The sequence below is a fragment of the Narcine bancroftii genome, chromosome 12 (genome assembly GCF_036971445.1).
Source record: "Narcine bancroftii isolate sNarBan1 chromosome 12, sNarBan1.hap1, whole genome shotgun sequence".
NCBI classification, from domain to species: domain Eukaryota; kingdom Metazoa; phylum Chordata; class Chondrichthyes; order Torpediniformes; family Narcinidae; genus Narcine; species Narcine bancroftii.
The window spans coordinates 61,948,950-61,957,290 of NC_091480.1; positions in this window are offsets into that span (position 1 = coordinate 61,948,950).

Here is an 8,341-nt window from a genome sequence, read left to right on the forward strand (position 1 = left end):
CAATCTGAAGTTAAATACTTAGGTCATCTGGTTAGTCAAGGAATTAGGAAGATAAGTCCAGAGAGAACACGCGGTATTCTGCAGATCCCACCTCCAAAGAGTGCTCGAGAACTTAGGAAATTCCTTGGTTTAGTGGGATACTGTAGAATTTGGATTGAGAATTATTCTAGCCTGGTCAAATTTCTTTATGATAAACTTGCGACTCAAGGGGGCAAAACTGTTGTCTGGACGGAGGAGGAGATTAAAGATTTTACCTTGGTGAAACAGCGTCTTATTAGTGCCCCAGTTTTGGCTTTACCCGACCTAAATAAGCCATTTGACCTAAATACCAATGCGAAAGACGGTGTGGCCATGGGAGTATTAACGCAAGAGAGGGCAGGCTTTAGACAACCAGTTGCCTTTCTGTCAAAAATTTTAGATCCTGTTTGTCGTGGTTGGCCAGAATGTGTGCAAGCAATTGCGGCCACTGCTATTTTAGTCGAGGAAGGACAAAAGATTACGTTTGGTGCCCCGATGATAGCTCATACCCCTCACACAGTCCGCACCATTCTCTTACAACGTGCCGGAAGGTGGCTTACTGATTCGAGAATTTTAAAGTATCTTTCAATGAATTCTCTAAAATCCTGCCTTTTAAGTAGCATGGAATTTAATCTCCATCGATACATTCTTGGAGGGATGTCCTCTAATTCTATTGTCAGTATCAAGGGTGAGTAGTCCGATAATATTCTAGATTTATATTCTGTTTTTCTTACTCTGTCTTGCATACGAGCTGATAACAGGAATAGGTCTATTCTTGAGTGTGTTTTATGTCTACCCGAATAATATGAATATTCCTTTTCCTTTGGGTGTTGTTTCCTCCATATATCCAAAAGTTGCATTTCTTGCATCGATTTAATTATAAATTTGGTTACTTTGTTCTTTCTGTTAATTTTTTTCCCAGTTTTATCCATGTTTGAATCCAAATTAAGGTTGAAATCCCCTCCTATTAGTATGTTCCCTTGTGTGTCTGCTATCTTCAAAAAAATATCTTGCATAAATTTTTGATCTTCTTCGTTAGGTGAATATACATTGAGTAAATTCCAAAACTCCGAATATATCTGACATTTTATCATTACATATCTCCCTGCTGGATCTATTATTTCCTCTTCTATTTTAATTGGTACATTTTTACTGATTAATATAGCTACTCCTCTAGCTTTTGAATTATACGATGCTGCTGTTACATGTCCTACCCAATCTCCCTTTAATTTCTTGTGCTCCATTTCAGTTAAGTGTGTTTCTTGCATGAATGCTATATCAATTTTTTCTTTTTTCAGTAAATTTAGCAGTTTCTTCCTTTTTATTTGATTATGTATTCCGTTAATATTTAAAGTCATATAGTTCAACATAGCCATTTCATACTTTGCTTATCTTTCCTTTCCGTTTCCTCATCATCACCTTTCCTTCTTATCCATTTCTGCTTTCTTGTTTTGAACACTTTATAAGACAACATTTCTAAAACATCAAACATTTCCCTTATTCTCCTATCTAAAATTTCTTTAACCCCACTATCCCCTCCCCTTCCTGAGTTGCCCTTTATCCCTTGTCGGGCAACCACATCTCCCCTCTCCATTTGGATTTGCGAATTCACTCGCAAGCGTCAACTGATTTCGCAGTGACCGTAACTCCTCCCCACCCAGCCCCCCCCAGAAAAGATTTCAATTTTCATATATAACAAAGGTCACTCTCTTAATTCCCTCCTTACTTCCTCTCTTCCCTTTCAATCCCTTATTAATTCTTATCTATACTCTATATATTTTCCTTTAAATACGCATACACTCATGTACACACATATATACATACACACATATGTATATACCCATATACACACATACATATAGTTCGTGGTCATTTTTACTCTCGTTACATGTCTTCATCTCTCTGCCTGTTTTGTAGTTGTTCTGCAAATTTTCGTGCTTCCTCCGGATCCGAGAATAGTCTGTTTTGCTGCCCTGGAATAACTATTTTAAGTACCGCTGGGTTCTTTAGCATAAATTTATATCCTTTTTTCCATAGGATCGTTTTTGCTGTATTAAACTCCTTTCTCTTCTTCAGGAGTTCAAAACTTATGTCTGGATAGAAAAAAATTTTTTTGACCTTTGTATTCCAGTGGCTTTTTGTCTTCTCTTATTTTCTTCATTGCTTTCTCCAATATATTTTCTCTTGTTGTATATCTTAAAAATTTTACTAATATGGATCTTGGTTTTTGTTGTGGCTGTGGTTTCGGGGCTAATGTTCTATGTGCCCTTTCTATTTCCATTTCTTCCTGTAATTTTGGTCTTCCTAGGACCCTGGGGATCCAATCTTTTATAAATTCTCTCATATTCTTGACTTTTTCATCTTCCTTAAGGCCCACTATCTTTATATTATTTCTTCTATTATAATTTTCCATTATATCTATCTTCTGAGCTAACAGCTCTTGTGTCTCTTTAACTTTTTTATTAGATTCTTCTAATTGCTTTTTTAAGTCCTCTACTTCCATTTCTACGGCAGTTTCTCATTCTTCCACCTTGTCCACTCTTTTTCCTATATCTGACATGACCATCTCTATTCTATTCATTTTTTTCTGCTGCACTTTTAATTCTTCTTTTTATTTCACTAAATTCTTGTAATTGCCATTCTTTTACTGATTCCATATATTCTTTAAAAAAAATATATCCATTGTCTTGCCTTTCCCTTCTTCTTCCATTTCTCTATGTTCTTCTTCTTCTTCTTCCTCTGGGTTGGTCAACTGTTGTTTCCTTGTTTTCTTTTTACTCTCTTCTTTCTTGTTCTCGTTGTTTTCTATGTTCTCTTCCTGTTGTTGTGTTGCAGCTGTCATCCTCAGCTGTGGAGATCGACTCCTCAGCTGGTCCCCCCTCCCGTCAGTGTTGTTTTTTTTCATGCGCGACTCCTCGCGCATGCGCGGTTGTGCACTTTTACTTGGCTCCGCGAGCCATTTTTGTAGTCCCGAGCTTGGGACTTCCACTGACCTTAGGGAGCGGGCTTCTCCCTCCGCAGCGGGCCTCCTCGAACAGGTAAGGCCTTCACCTTCTTCCTCCGACGTTCTTTCTTCTTCCTGTTGCTTTCGACTTTTCTTTCTTCGCTGCCATTTTCTTCCCACCTTTACTTTCACTTTGTTTTAATTTTTATTCTTGTACCTTTGTGTTTTGTGTATTTTTTTAAACTTTTCCGGAGAGGGCTGGAGTTCCCTGACCGGTCACTACTCCATCACGTGACTCCTCCTAGAATTTTAAAGTATGAAACAATTCTCATGGATAGGGATGATTTGACACCGATTATAAACAAAGAACAGAATCCAGCCGCCTTCTTGGTTTCTCCAGATTCTGATACTGTCCTCAATGATTTAGAGCATGTATGTTTAGAAGTGATAGATTTACAGACAAAAATTAGAGATGATTTAAGTGATGAACCTTTACAGGAGGGTGAAATATGGTTTATTGATGGATCTTCCCGCTGCATTGACGGCATTCGGTATAGCGGGTATAGTGTAGTGGATGGGAATGAAGGAGTTGTGATTGAAAACGGTCGTCTTCCCAGTCATTGGTCGGCACAATCCTGTGAATTATATGCCCTCTGTAGAGCTCTCCAGGGTTTAGAGGGAAAGGTGGGCACAATCTATACCGACTCAAAGTATGCTTTTGGTGTAGTGCACACCTTTGGAAAGATTTGGAAAGAGCGGGGAATGATAACTGGGAAAGGACAAAAGTTGATCCATGAAAACTTAATTGTTCAATCTTTAGATGCTCTTATGTTACCTGAGGAGATAGCTGTAGTTCATGTACGGGGCCATCAAATTATTGACAGTCCTGAAGCACAGGGGAACAGACGGGCAGATGAAGCTTCCAAACAGGCTGCACTCACAGAAAAAATTGACATGCAGCTATTACTCCCCACCCCACACGAGGTTAAAAAGACTCCCATCTTTTCACAGGAAGAGGAGGTTTATATGAAAGACCAGGGAATGCGTCAAACTGCCGATGGGTTGTGGTGGACGGCAGAGGGACACCAAGTACTAAACAAAGCCTTGGCTCATCAGATTATTGATCAGCTCCACCAGCAGACACATTGGGGAACACAGGCACTTGTTGATGCTTTTGTATGGTCCTTTAATTGCTCGGGAATATACACCATAGCCAAGCAAAGTACTTGGGGGTGCCCAATCTGTCAGCGAGTGAATAAGAAACTCATGCACCAGGTAATGCCTGGCGGTCGCGATATAGCCGTACGCCGTTTCAACGAATACAGATTGACTTCACGGAATTACCTAAGAAAGGGGCTTATAAATACCTCCTAGTGATGGTGGATCATTTTACTCGATGGGTTGAGGATTTCCCGATCCCTAATGATCGTGCTAGCACCGTTATCCAGATATTACTAGAGTCTGTTATTCCGCATTATGGCATCATTCAAACCATTGACTCAGATCGAGGTACACATTTTACCTCTCAGGTACTCCAGGGTGTGTGTAAAATCCTGGGAATAGATTGGCAGTTACATACCCCATGGCACCCCCAGTGTTCAGGCCGTGTTGAACGGATGAATCAGACCCTGAAAAATCAACTCACTCGACTTCATGAGGAAACTGGCCTCTCCTGGATTAAATGCTTACCCTTAGCTTTGATTAGGACTCGCACAGTGTGATAGTACAGATCTATCACCAATGTATATAGTGTATATAGTTACTGTATCTAGACTGTGCTTACAGCGATTGGCTGAGAGCTTAGCCACGTCTACTGTCTGGGCCTTAAAGGGTTGTGTCCCTAGCCAGGTCGGATCATTCCGGACAGGTCGGCCACCTGTGAAGAGCTCCTGTCTTTTGCTAATAAAAGCCTTGGTTTGGATCAACAAGTCTTTGGCTCTTTCGACGAGCTCTACACACAGCTCCTCGTAAGGACCTTGCTGTCTCACCATATGAAATGATGTTTGGTCTTCCTTACATGGGATTCCACACTGATACCCCTACCCCTGAGGCTGATGACCAGTATATATCTAAATATTTACAGGGACTTTCTACTTCTCTGTATGACTTAAGACAGAAGGATTTATTAGCTCAAAACCCACCCCTGGACTATCCTATTCATTCTGTTAAACCTGGTGATTGGGTATATGTAAAAGCATGGCAAGACCATAAACTAAAACCGATATGGGACGGCCCTTATTGTGTACTTCTGATTACAGACACTGCAGTGCGAACAAAAGAAAAGGGGTGGACTCACACACAACGCATTAAACAAGCTAATCCACGAACTAAAGACGTTGATAATATACCCTCCACCTGGCATGCAGTCTCACATCCTTCTGGCCTGAAAGTTACGCTACACCGGGAAAAAGTGCTTAATATTATTTTTATTATTTGCTGTATTGTTTTTCTGCTGGTTCCCAATTTTTGGGAAACCACCCAATTGTACACAATGTATTAAGTCCTCCTGGAATAGGGGTAGCAGAGGTGATAATTACTTTGAGGAATGGACAAGTTTACCTTTAGAATGCAGACAGGGGACAGGTATAGAGTGTATTCATAGTGGGGTACCTTATTTAGTATGGTTTAATTTAGGATCCCAACATGGAGCAGGGAAACAGAACTGCCTGGGGAGTGGATTGGGTTTGCGTCCCGGCCTCTACAGATATTAAAGAGATGAGTGCTAAAAATATGGAACAAAGAAGATGGTGGGAAAATGATAGGCAGAACATTAGTCAGGGCTGTGAGAGATGAGTAACACTGATCTAAAAGAAAAGTGAGGATTGTGAGAGACGAGTAAAACTGATATAAAAATATGAAGATGAGGAAACTAAAATAGATATATGGGTAAATGAATAAAGCCAGTATGAATAAGATAAGAATAGATATTAGAATGTAGGAGTAAAGTTAGTCTGAATAAGATAAGGGTCTTCTAGCCTTAGACAGAATTAGCAAGTTCTGAATGTAAGAAGTTAGTCAGCCCTGAGGGTCAGGAAGGTGTGAATAAGGACAATGACATGATGGGACATTGACAGGATACCCCCTGGTCCTCCAAGTTCACAGAAACAGCACGAAGGCAGACAGGATTGCCTAATGCCAAACTCATCCAGGAGGCAGAAGAATGTAAGGGGGAGGGTACTTCTATACTGAAATCAACTGTATAAAAGTTGGGTGAGCCCCAGTGTATGTGTGTATTCCCAGGGTAAGGGGAAGCACCCAACTTTGCATTGTTGTAGAATAAATGTTCTTTGTTCTCAATTTTTGTCTCGAGCAATTTCTGTGAAGGTACTTCTATTTCTAACAAATGGGGGCTTGTCCGGGATCCCACTCCGTCCACTGACAGAGTGCCCGACGACGGGGGTAGGTGCACCCAAACTGATTCAGCTGGACTCACGGACGAAGGGTGACTGGTCAGTGGATGAAGCGAATGATATCCGAGAAGAGGCATTGAGAACAAACAACAAGAGGACGTTAAGGAAGCACGCTAGAACTAGCTACTGGATCTCGGTAAGAGAAATTTTACTTACCTGTTAGTATGGGAGGTGTGAGTAGTAAGGAAGAGAGTCCTAAGGAAGGATGGGAAGATCAGATAACCAAGCAAAGTCCGTTAGGATTAATGCTATCTGATTGGGGTGCGGGGAGAACCCGTGGGAAAGACATACTGACCATGGTCAGGTATTGCTGTTTGGAATGGGTTAAAAGTCCGATAAAAGGGAGTTCAGTATATTGGCCAAAGCTCGGATCCGAGAATGACTGGATGTGTCAGGCATTGAACATCTGGCTCTATCAAAACCAAAGAGATAATCTTGAGAGCAGGGAATACGCAGCCTGCTGGCTCAGGGGATCCTTTGATCAACTGGTTTTGAATGAAAAGGAATGCAAGGACAAGAAAGATAAGGAACCTTTTGTCCCTGAAACACAAGGATGGGATGTGTTACAGTCCCTTCCTCCACCTTATGCTCCTCCTATGCCGGCTCCTATCTTTCCCCTCTCTCCTATGCGCTACCCTTCTGCACCTTCCCCTCCTCCCCCACGGCTAAAGAAAGGAGAAGAAAGTAGGGGTGGTATGATGACCTGTTCACAAAGTACTAGATTACCACCTCAATTGACAAGAGAGGGAGGAGACTTTGATTCAAAACAGTGTGAGACCCTCCGGGAGGGAAGGGCAGACCAGAACCCTTTGATTCATTTCCCGGAGAGCAGGAATCTAGACATTATAAAGGAGAGGATAAGCCAGAAATTAACTGGATGAGACCTTTACGGGAAGTTCCCATGGGAGGGGGTCTCGGTTTTGTAAATGTGCCCCTGACTAGTACGGAGGTGCGTAATTTTAAGAGAGAATGCCCAATAAACAGAAAGGAAAGGCGAAGATTTTGATGCAGGCAGTCAAGGAAGTTGTGGAGGGACAGCAAGGAAAGGGTAGGGGGTGTGTGCCAGCTCCTGGACATTGGGAGGAGCTCCGGGAGTGAGAGAATAGAGACCAGAGCAGGGGCAAGGGTAGAGGGGAATTCCGGGGACAACGACTGTTCCCGGGACCTCGTGGTAATCCCGGTAGGAATTGGGAAACAGGAGCATTAGTTTCCTACCATTGTAAAAGGAGGGACTTTTTTTTTTTAATTTTTTTATTTTTCACACCATAAATCACATTAGCCATGATATACACTATTTCTTTTTCACACATATACAGTGACTTTTTCTCCCCCCCCCCTTTCCTCCCAAACCACCCCCCAACCCTCCCCCTCTCATCCATTTTAGGTATACAATCTAGGTTGCATTAAGCCAGTCAGACAATGTTGTCATTCAACAAAATTACACCAGAAATTCTACTGAGTCCATTCTTTTCTTTCCTTCTCCTTCCATCAACTTAGGTAATGTTTGTCCCCGGTAGGTTTTCGCTATTGTATTTAATGTAATGCTCCTATACTTGTTCGAATATTTCAATATTATTTCTTAACCTATATGTTATTTTTTCTAATGGAATACATTTATTCATTTAAATTTAGTAGTTTCTTCCTTTTAATTTGGTTATGTATTCCATTAATATTTAAAGACATATAGTTCAGCGTAGCCCTTTTATATTTTGTTTATCTTCTCTTTCCGTTTTTCCATCATTACCTTTCCTCCTTTTCCATTTCTGTTTTCTTATTTTCAACTCTTTATAAGACAACATTCCTACAACATCCAACATTTTCCTTATTCTCCTATTTCTATCTTATTTATCCCCAATCTCCCCTTCACCTCCTGAGTTGTCCTTTATCCCTTGTCGGACAACCACATCTCCCCTCTCCATTTGGATTTGCGAATCCACTCGCAAGCGTCAACTGATTTTGCAGTGACCGC